The following is an 8,714-nucleotide window of genomic DNA, read 5'->3' as shown; positions in this document are numbered from 1 at the left end:
GATCATCCTAGATCAGCCTATTACCAATGTGTTGTCTTTTAATTCAGTTCATGCAAGGAATGATCATCCTAGATCAGCCTAATACTTAACATGTGGGAAAACAATGATATAATATTTTTACGTTATAATTTGTATGGAGCTTGTAGTATAACACCATCCACATCGGGGCCCTTCAAGACTGTTGGAAAATCATTCCAGGTGAAGCTGGTTGAGAGAATGCCAAGAGTGTGCAAAGCTGTCATCAAGGCAAAGGATGGCTATTTAGATTTGTATAACACTCTTTTGGTTACTACATGATTCCATATGTGTTATTTCATAGTTTTGATGTCTTCACTATTATTCCACAATGTAGAATATAGTAGAAATAAAGAAAAACCCTTGAATGAGTAGGTGTTCTAAAACTTTTGACTGGTAGTGTAGGTATTACAGACTCGGTCAGGGAGAGGTTGAAAATGTCAGCGAAGACACTTGCCAGTTGGTCTGCTCATGCTCTGAGTTAACATTCTGGTAATCCGTCTGGCCCCATGGATGTTGACTTGTTTAAAGGTCTTGCTCACACCGTCTAGAACAGCTGGTGTTCTCATGCATGCTTCAATGTTGCTTGCCTCGAAGCAAGCATAAAAGGCATTTAGCTCGTCTGGTAGGCTCTTGTCACTGCGCCGCTCGCGGTTGGGTTTTTCTTTGTAATTCATAATAGTTTGCAAGCCCTGCCACATCCGACGAGCATCGGAGCCATTGTAGTAGGATAAAATCTTAGTCCTGTATTGATGCTTTGCCTGTTTGATGGTTCGTCTGAGGGCATAGCAGGGTTTCTTATAAGCATCCAGATTAGTATCCTGCTCCTTGAAAGTAGCAGCTCTAGCCTTTAGCTCAGTGCCGATGTTTCCTGTAATCCATGGCTTCTTGTTGGGATATGTATGGTCACTGAGGGGACAACGTCGTTGATGCACTTACTGATGAAGCCGGTGACTGAGGTGGTATACTCCTCAATGCCACTGGATGAATCCCGGAACATGTTTCTGTCTGTGCCAGCAAAACAGTCCTGTAGGGTAGCATCCGCGTCATCTGTCCACTTCTATATTGAGCGAGTTGCTGGTACTTCCTGCTTCAGTTTTTGCATGTAAGCAGGAATCGGGAAGATACAATTATGATCAGATTTTCCAAATGGAGGGTGAGGGAGAGCTTTGTATGTGTCTCTTTGTGCAGAGTAAAGGTGGTCAAGAGTTTTTTCCCTCTGGTTACACGTGACATGCTGGTAGAAATGAGGTAAAACAGATTTAAATTTGCCTGCATTAAGGTCCCCGGCCACTAGGAGCGCCGCTTCTAGCTGAGAATTTTCTTATTTGCTTACGGCGGTATACAGCTCATTGAGTGCAGTCTTAGTGCCAGCATCAGTTTGTGGTGGTAAATAGAGGTGAAAACTCTTGGTGGTTTACAGCTTATCATGAGATACTCTCCCTCAGGCGAGCAATACCTCCAGACTTCTTTAATATTAGACATCGCACACCAGCTGTTATTGACACACATCCCCGCTCCTCGTCTTACCAGACATAGCTGCTCTGTCCTGCCAATGCACGGAAAACCCAGCCAGCTCTATATTATCTGTGTCATCGTTCAGCCACGACTCGGTGAAACATAAGATATTACAGTTTTTAACATCCCGTTGGTAGGATAGTCTTAATCATAGATCATCCAGTTTATTTTCCAGTGATTGCACGTTGGCCAATAGGATGGATAGTAGTGGCGGTCTACCCACTCGCCGATGAATTCTCACAAGGCTCCCTGACCTCTGCCCCCTGTTTCTCAGTTTTTTCTTCACGCGAATGACGAGGATTTGGGCCTGGTCTCGGGGAAGCAGTATATCCTTCACGTCGGACTCATTAAACATATAATCTTTGTCCGGTTCGAGGTGAATAATCGCTGTTCTGATAGCCAGAAGCTCTGTTTGGTCATAAGAGACGGTAACAGCAACAATATGTACAAAATAAATGACAAACAATGCGAAAAACAAACAAAATAGCACAGTTGGTTGGGAGCCCGTAAAGCGGCAGCCATCCCCTCCAGTGCCATTATTTCATCTAGCTAAGGTGTTTGGTGCAGTACTTTTGAAGGACAACACTTTTTTTACTATGTAAACCAACTGCTGGGCAGGTCTTTCTCACTGTGTTCTGCTGTACGATTCGATAGAGTTAAGTCACCACAGCTGTTTTCCCATGTTAGTGGGCATTGTGGAAATCAAACCCAACCCTCAAGTCATGATGAACACTTGCACTGCAATCTCACAACTCAGTTTTGGAAGAGACTGACTTTATGACCAAAGTTAACCTACTTGCACTTTTTAGTCAATTTTGACACTGGCATAAATGTCCCTGACTTATATTGATATCAAGTATGTCATTTTCAACGAGAGAAGTTGGTTCTCAAGTTCAGTTCTGCTTCAAGAAGAGACATTTTAGAAATAGGCAGGGTTTATGACTGTGGCTGTGCCAGCTAGTGACGACTGTCTAAAGGCTCTATAGAGAACCTCTGCTCATCTCTCCTTTCCTCCAGACTCCCTGCAGCTCTCTCTCGCTGTCTCTGAGGAGGAGGTTCTCCCTGATCAACAGCACTGTGAGCAGGAGTGGAGCCCCAGTCTGGGGCAGGAGAACCCAGTGCTTCCACAGATTAAAGAGGAACAGGAGGAACTCAGGACCAGTCAGGAGCAAGAGCAGCTTCAAGGGCTGGAGGCTGATATCAAATTCACTCCTTCCTGTGTGAAAAGTGAATGTGATCAGGAGGACCCACTTCAGCCCTTCACTTCTCCCCAAACCCAGACTGTGGAGAACAGAGAGAGTGACCCTAAACAAGTGGAACTCACAACTTTTGTTAATGTGACCCACCTTAAGGGTCTCTACATTCCCTGTGACCCTCCAGATAATCAGAACAATCCCTCCAGACACATCTCAGCTGTAAGTAGCGACCCAGTAGGACTTGACTGCAGCCCATCGTTGGATCCAAACCCATCAGTGGTGGAACACTGTTTCAAACCCATCAGTGGTGGAACACTGTTTCAAACCCACCAGTGGTGGAACACTGTTTCAAACCCACCAGTGGTGGAACACTGTTTCAAACCCACCAGTGGTGGAACACTGTTTCAAACCCACCAGTGGTGGAACACTGTTTCAAACCCATCAGTGGTGGAACACTGTTTCAAACCCATCAGTGGTGGAACACTGTTTCAAACCCATCAGTGGTGGAACACTGTTTCAAACCCATCAGTGGTGGAACACTGTTTCAAACCCATCAGTGGTGGAACACTGTTTCAAACCCATCAGTGGTGGAACACTGTTTCAAACCCATCAGTGGTGGAACACTGTTTCAAACCCATCAGTGGTGGAACACTGTTTCAAACCCATCAGTGGTGGAACACTGTTTCAAACCCATCAGTGGTGGAACACTGTTTCAAACCCATCAGTGGTGGAACACTGTTTCAAACAAAACCTGTTTCAAACCAGTGGTGGAACAACACTGTTTCAAACCCATCAGTGGTGGAACACTGTGGTGGAACACTGTTTCAAACCCATCAGTGGTGGAACACTGTTTCAAACCCATCAGTGGAACACTTTTCAAACCCATCAGTGGTGGAACACTGTTTCAAACCCATCAGTGGGTGGAACACTGTTTCAAACCCACTGTGGAACACTGTTTCAAACCCATCAGTGGTGGAACACTGTTTCAAACCCATCAGTGGTGGAACACTGTTTCAAACCCATCAGTGGTGGAACACTGTTTCAAACCCATCAGTGGTGGAACACTGTTTCAAACCCATCAGTGGTGGAACACTGTTTCAAACCCATGTTGGAACACTGTTTCAAACCCATCAGTGGTGGAACACTGTTTCAAACCCATCAGTGGTGGAACACTGTTTCAAACCCATCAGTGGTGGAACACTGTTTCAAACCCATCAGTGGTGGAACACTGTTTCAAACCCATCAGTGGTGGAACACTGTTTCAAACCCATCAGTGGTGGAACACTGTTTCAAACCCATCAGTGGTGGAACACTGTTTCAAACCCATCAGTGGTGGAACACTGTTTCAAACCCATCAGTGGTGGAACACTGTTTCAAACCCATCAGTGGTGGAACACTGTTTCAAACCCATCAGTGGTGGAACACTGTTTCAAACCCAGCACCACGTCTGGAAAAACGTTTGCAGAGAGAACTGACTTGCAGAGGCATGTGACTCTCATCAAGAAGAGACTCAGTGAATGTCGCTTCTGCAAAAAACATTACAACTCCACCTGTAAACTAAAGGCCCATATCCGACTCTGTCACAGTGGGAAACCCAACACCTGCCCTGTTTGTGGCAAGACCTTCAAACTCAAAGTAGATCTGTCCAAGCACATGAGGATTCACACAGGGGAGAAACTTTATTGTTGTGGCGACTGTGGGAAGAGTTTTAATCGCAAGTGGACCCTAGCCGCACATATACAGATTCACACAGGAGAAAACCCATTTAACTGTGCTGACTGCGGGAAAAGCTTCAATTTGAAGGGGAAACTTAGGAAACATACTCACACAGGAGAGAAATCATTTAACTGTGGAGACTGTGGGAAAAGCTTCATTCAGAAGGGGGCCCTAATTAAGCATATACGAACTCACACAGGAGATAAATTATTTAGCTGTGATGAATGTGGGAAAAGCTTCCATTTAAAGGGGATCCTAAAGAAGCATGACATGACTCACACAGGAGAGAAATCATTTAGCTGTGGTAACTGTGGGAAAAGCTTCTCCCAGAAGGGTAACCTTAGTAGGCACATACTGACTGACACAGGAGAGAAACCCTTTAGCTGTGTAGACTGTGGGAAAAGCTTCAGCCAGAAGGGGACCCTAACGGCGCATATACGGACTCACACAGGAGAGAAATAAGTAAGCTGTGATGTGTGCGGAGAAAGCATCACTCGAAAGTCTAACTTACTGATCCATGTGGAAAACAGGATGAAAACAGAAAATTAGTACAAAGATCTATTTAGTCACAAGATGAGAATAAAAAGGCAGGATGTGGACAATACTCTGAGTACACGCTCATAGACTCACATCTATTGGTTGGTGGATGACAATACGATGATACCTCTCCTAGGGACCTGCTCTCCATGCTTCAGGATTAAAGTTCCTCTGGTCTCTGATCTATTCTTTTGGTAACCTGCTGTTTCTCTCCACAGTGCTCTCTGCTACTCTCTGGTCTACATGGAGGGCCTAGCTTCTTTACATATGTCTGGAGGGAGAAATAGAGGTCACAGAATGAGGTTTCTAGTCTCAACACTCTCCAAGGCTTTTTAGAGGAAAAGATTAACTTTTCAGGTCATGTCACAAGTGCCTTCTCTGACAATGGCACTGCTAATTAACTCAGTGATGACACTTCTCCTTTCTCCCCACTAGATGGCACTGTTTGAGATATGATCGCATCACACCATCTCTGTTGTATGTAAAAACGTGTTAGTCATTTGAAAACATTCTTCACAGACCTATGAGGGTATAATGTTAAATGAATCAACACTGTTACCCATTACCAAACACATTGAAACAGACACACACTGTATTACAGCTAAACATGACCATGCTAAACTGAACCAGACATGACTGACCATAAGGGGATGTCATAGAGTAGATGGTGTGTACTGTGGGGCCAAAGGTGACTGTAAATCAGGATTAGGTTAACATCTGAGTGGTATACTACGAAGTAAGCTAAATCAACTCAGGGTTTTCTAAAGCTAACCAGCTTCAGTTCGCTTCCCATTCCAGCTCAGGCTTCATCCGTACCATGACAGTGGACATTCCAGCTCAGGCTTCATCCGTACCATGACAGTGGACATTCCAGCTCAGGCTTCATCCGTACCATGACAGTGGACATTCCAGCTCAGGCTTCATCCGTACCATGACAGTGGACATTCCAGCTCAGGCTTCATCCGTACCATGACAGTGGACATTCCAGCTCAGGCTTCATCCGTACCATGACAGTGGACATTCCAGCTCAGGCTTCATCCGTACCATGACAGTGGACATTCCAGCTCAGGCTTCATCCGTACCATGACAGTGGACATTGCTTGTCCGCCTGCCGCTCTCTAGCAGGCTTGTAGCTGCGCTTCCACGTCACACGTGGTTCACGTGGTTCGTCGAACGCCAAACTCTTCATTGAGACAGTGCTGAAAAATCAACCCGTGTGCGAGTCAGTGCCACATTTTCATTTGTGAAGATTTCAAAATGAAAGAAAATTGATGTTACAGATTCAGCAGACTGGTGTGAAATAGGCTTTTAGAAGTGCTGTCTTTATTTGACTACTTATCATTACTGCCGTCTTTGGTTTGCTTATCGCTCCTTATTCTATGTGTGAAACAGCTTGTTGTGTTGTGGCCATAGACATCATCCATAGAAGGGTTTTGTGACCTCTGACCCTGTCAATTTGACTTATTTTTTATTTTTTTTATTTGACCTTTATTTAAATAGCCAGTCAGTTAAGAACAAATTCTTATTTTCAATGACGGCCTAGGAACAGTGCGTTAACTGCCTGTTCAGGGGCAGAACGACAGATTTGTACCTTGTCAGCTCGGGGATTCGAACTTGCAACCTTTCGGTAACTAGTCCAACGCTCTAACCACTAGGCTACCCTGCCGCCCCAACTCATGGGTACACTAGCAATGGCTGGCAGTTTGACTTGAATAGGGACTACCATCTATGGATTCTATATCTATGGTTGGTTGTGGCTGGCAGTTTGACTTGAATAGGAACTACCATCTATGGATTCTATGGTTGGTTGTGGCTGACAGTTTGACTTGAATAGGAACTACCATCTATGGATTCTATATCTATGGTTGGTTGTGGCTGGCAGTTTGACTTGAATAGGAACTACCATCTATGGATTCTATATCTATGGTTGGTTGTGGCTGGCAGTTTGACTTGAATAGGAACTACCATCTATGGATTCTATATCTATGGTTGGTTGTGGCTGGCAGTTTGACTTGAATAGGAACTACCATCTATGGTTGGTTGTGGCTGTCAGATTGACTTGAATAGGAACTACCATCTATGGATTCTATATCTATGGTTGGTTGTGGCTGTCAGATTGACTTGAATAGGAACTACCATCTATGGATTCTATATCTATGGTTGGTTGTGGCTGTCAGATTGACTTGAATAGGAACTACCATCTATGGATTCTATATCTATGGTTGGTTGTGGCTGTCAGATTGACTTGAATAGGAACTACCATCTATGGATTCTATATCTATGGTTGGTTGTGGCTGTCAGATTGACTTGAATAGGAACTACCATCTATGGATTCTATATCTATGGTTGGTTGTGGCTGTCAGTTTGACTTGCATAGGAACTACCATCTATGGATTCTATATCTATGGTTGGTTGTGGCTGGCAGTTTGACTTGAATAGGAACTACCATCTATGGATTCTATATCTATGGTTGGTTGTGGCTGTCAGATTGACTTGAATAGGAACTACCATCTATGGATTCTATATCTATGGTTGGTTGTGGCTGTCAGATTGACTTGAATAGGAACTACCATCTATGGATTCTATATCTATGGTTGGTTGTGGCTGTCAGATTGACTTGAATAGGAACTACCATCTATGGATTCTATATCTATGGTTGGTTGTGGCTGTCAGATTGACTTGAATAGGAACTACCATCTATGGATTCTATATCTATGGTTGGTTGTGGCTGTCAGTTTGACTTGAATAGGAACTACCATCTATGGATTCTATATCTATGGTTGGTTGTGGCTGTCAGTTTGACTTGCATAGGAACTACCATCTATGGATTCTATATCTATGGTTGGTTGTGGCTGGCAGTTTGACTTGAATAGGAACTACCATCTATGGATTCTATATCTATGGTTGGTTGTGGCTGTCAGTTTGACTTGCATAGGAACTACCATCTATGGATTCTATATCTATGGTTGGTTGTGGCTGGCAGTTTGACTTGAATAGGAACTACCATCTATGGAGTCTATATCTATGGTTGGTTGTGGCTGTCAGTTTGACTTGCAAATGTGTAAATACAGCAGTGTGAAACACATACTGTTTGGTAAGCAAATGCTGTTGTTACTTATTTGTTTTCAGTTAAAATGGTCAACATCACAGTAAGGTACTGAATTGTAACCCAGAAATGATTTGATATTAAGATAAAAATGTCTGCATTAGTCCTTTAAATGCTCTCCAAAGGAGGACATATCATTCTATACATACAGGCTACTATACTAATGAATAAATAAAGCTAAACCCATGTTTGTGCATCAGTGTCCCTCTGCTGAAGAGATGTCTGTATGACATCTTACTATAACAACATTACATTGGCTAAGGCTAGCAGGCCAGTCAAGTGGATCTAACACACTAACATGGATCCTATCAGTGGGCTGGTGTAAATCATTTCCCTAGGGACTACAGGAGGTCCTGGTTTACCATTAGGTAGTCTGAGCACTCATAGGCACACCATGTTCAAGAGGAGTGTCACAATGTTAAGTAATTACACACATCGCCTGCTACAGAGCTATAGAACAAACCAAGGTCGCCTCATCTCAAGGTTGGAATACATTTACTCGAGAAATCTACAGAGAATTGACTAATATACCCCTTTATCAAAGCAAGAGCATGTCTAGTAAGACATTCATACTTTTCTAAAATTGTCTTTTGCTCCAAGTTTGCTTGTTCTTTCAACAGCCCAAG

The sequence above is a fragment of the Oncorhynchus gorbuscha genome, unplaced genomic scaffold (assembly GCF_021184085.1).
Source record: "Oncorhynchus gorbuscha isolate QuinsamMale2020 ecotype Even-year unplaced genomic scaffold, OgorEven_v1.0 Un_scaffold_1292, whole genome shotgun sequence".
Lineage (NCBI taxonomy): Eukaryota > Metazoa > Chordata > Actinopteri > Salmoniformes > Salmonidae > Oncorhynchus > Oncorhynchus gorbuscha.
Note: the sequence above shows the minus strand (reverse complement) of the source record.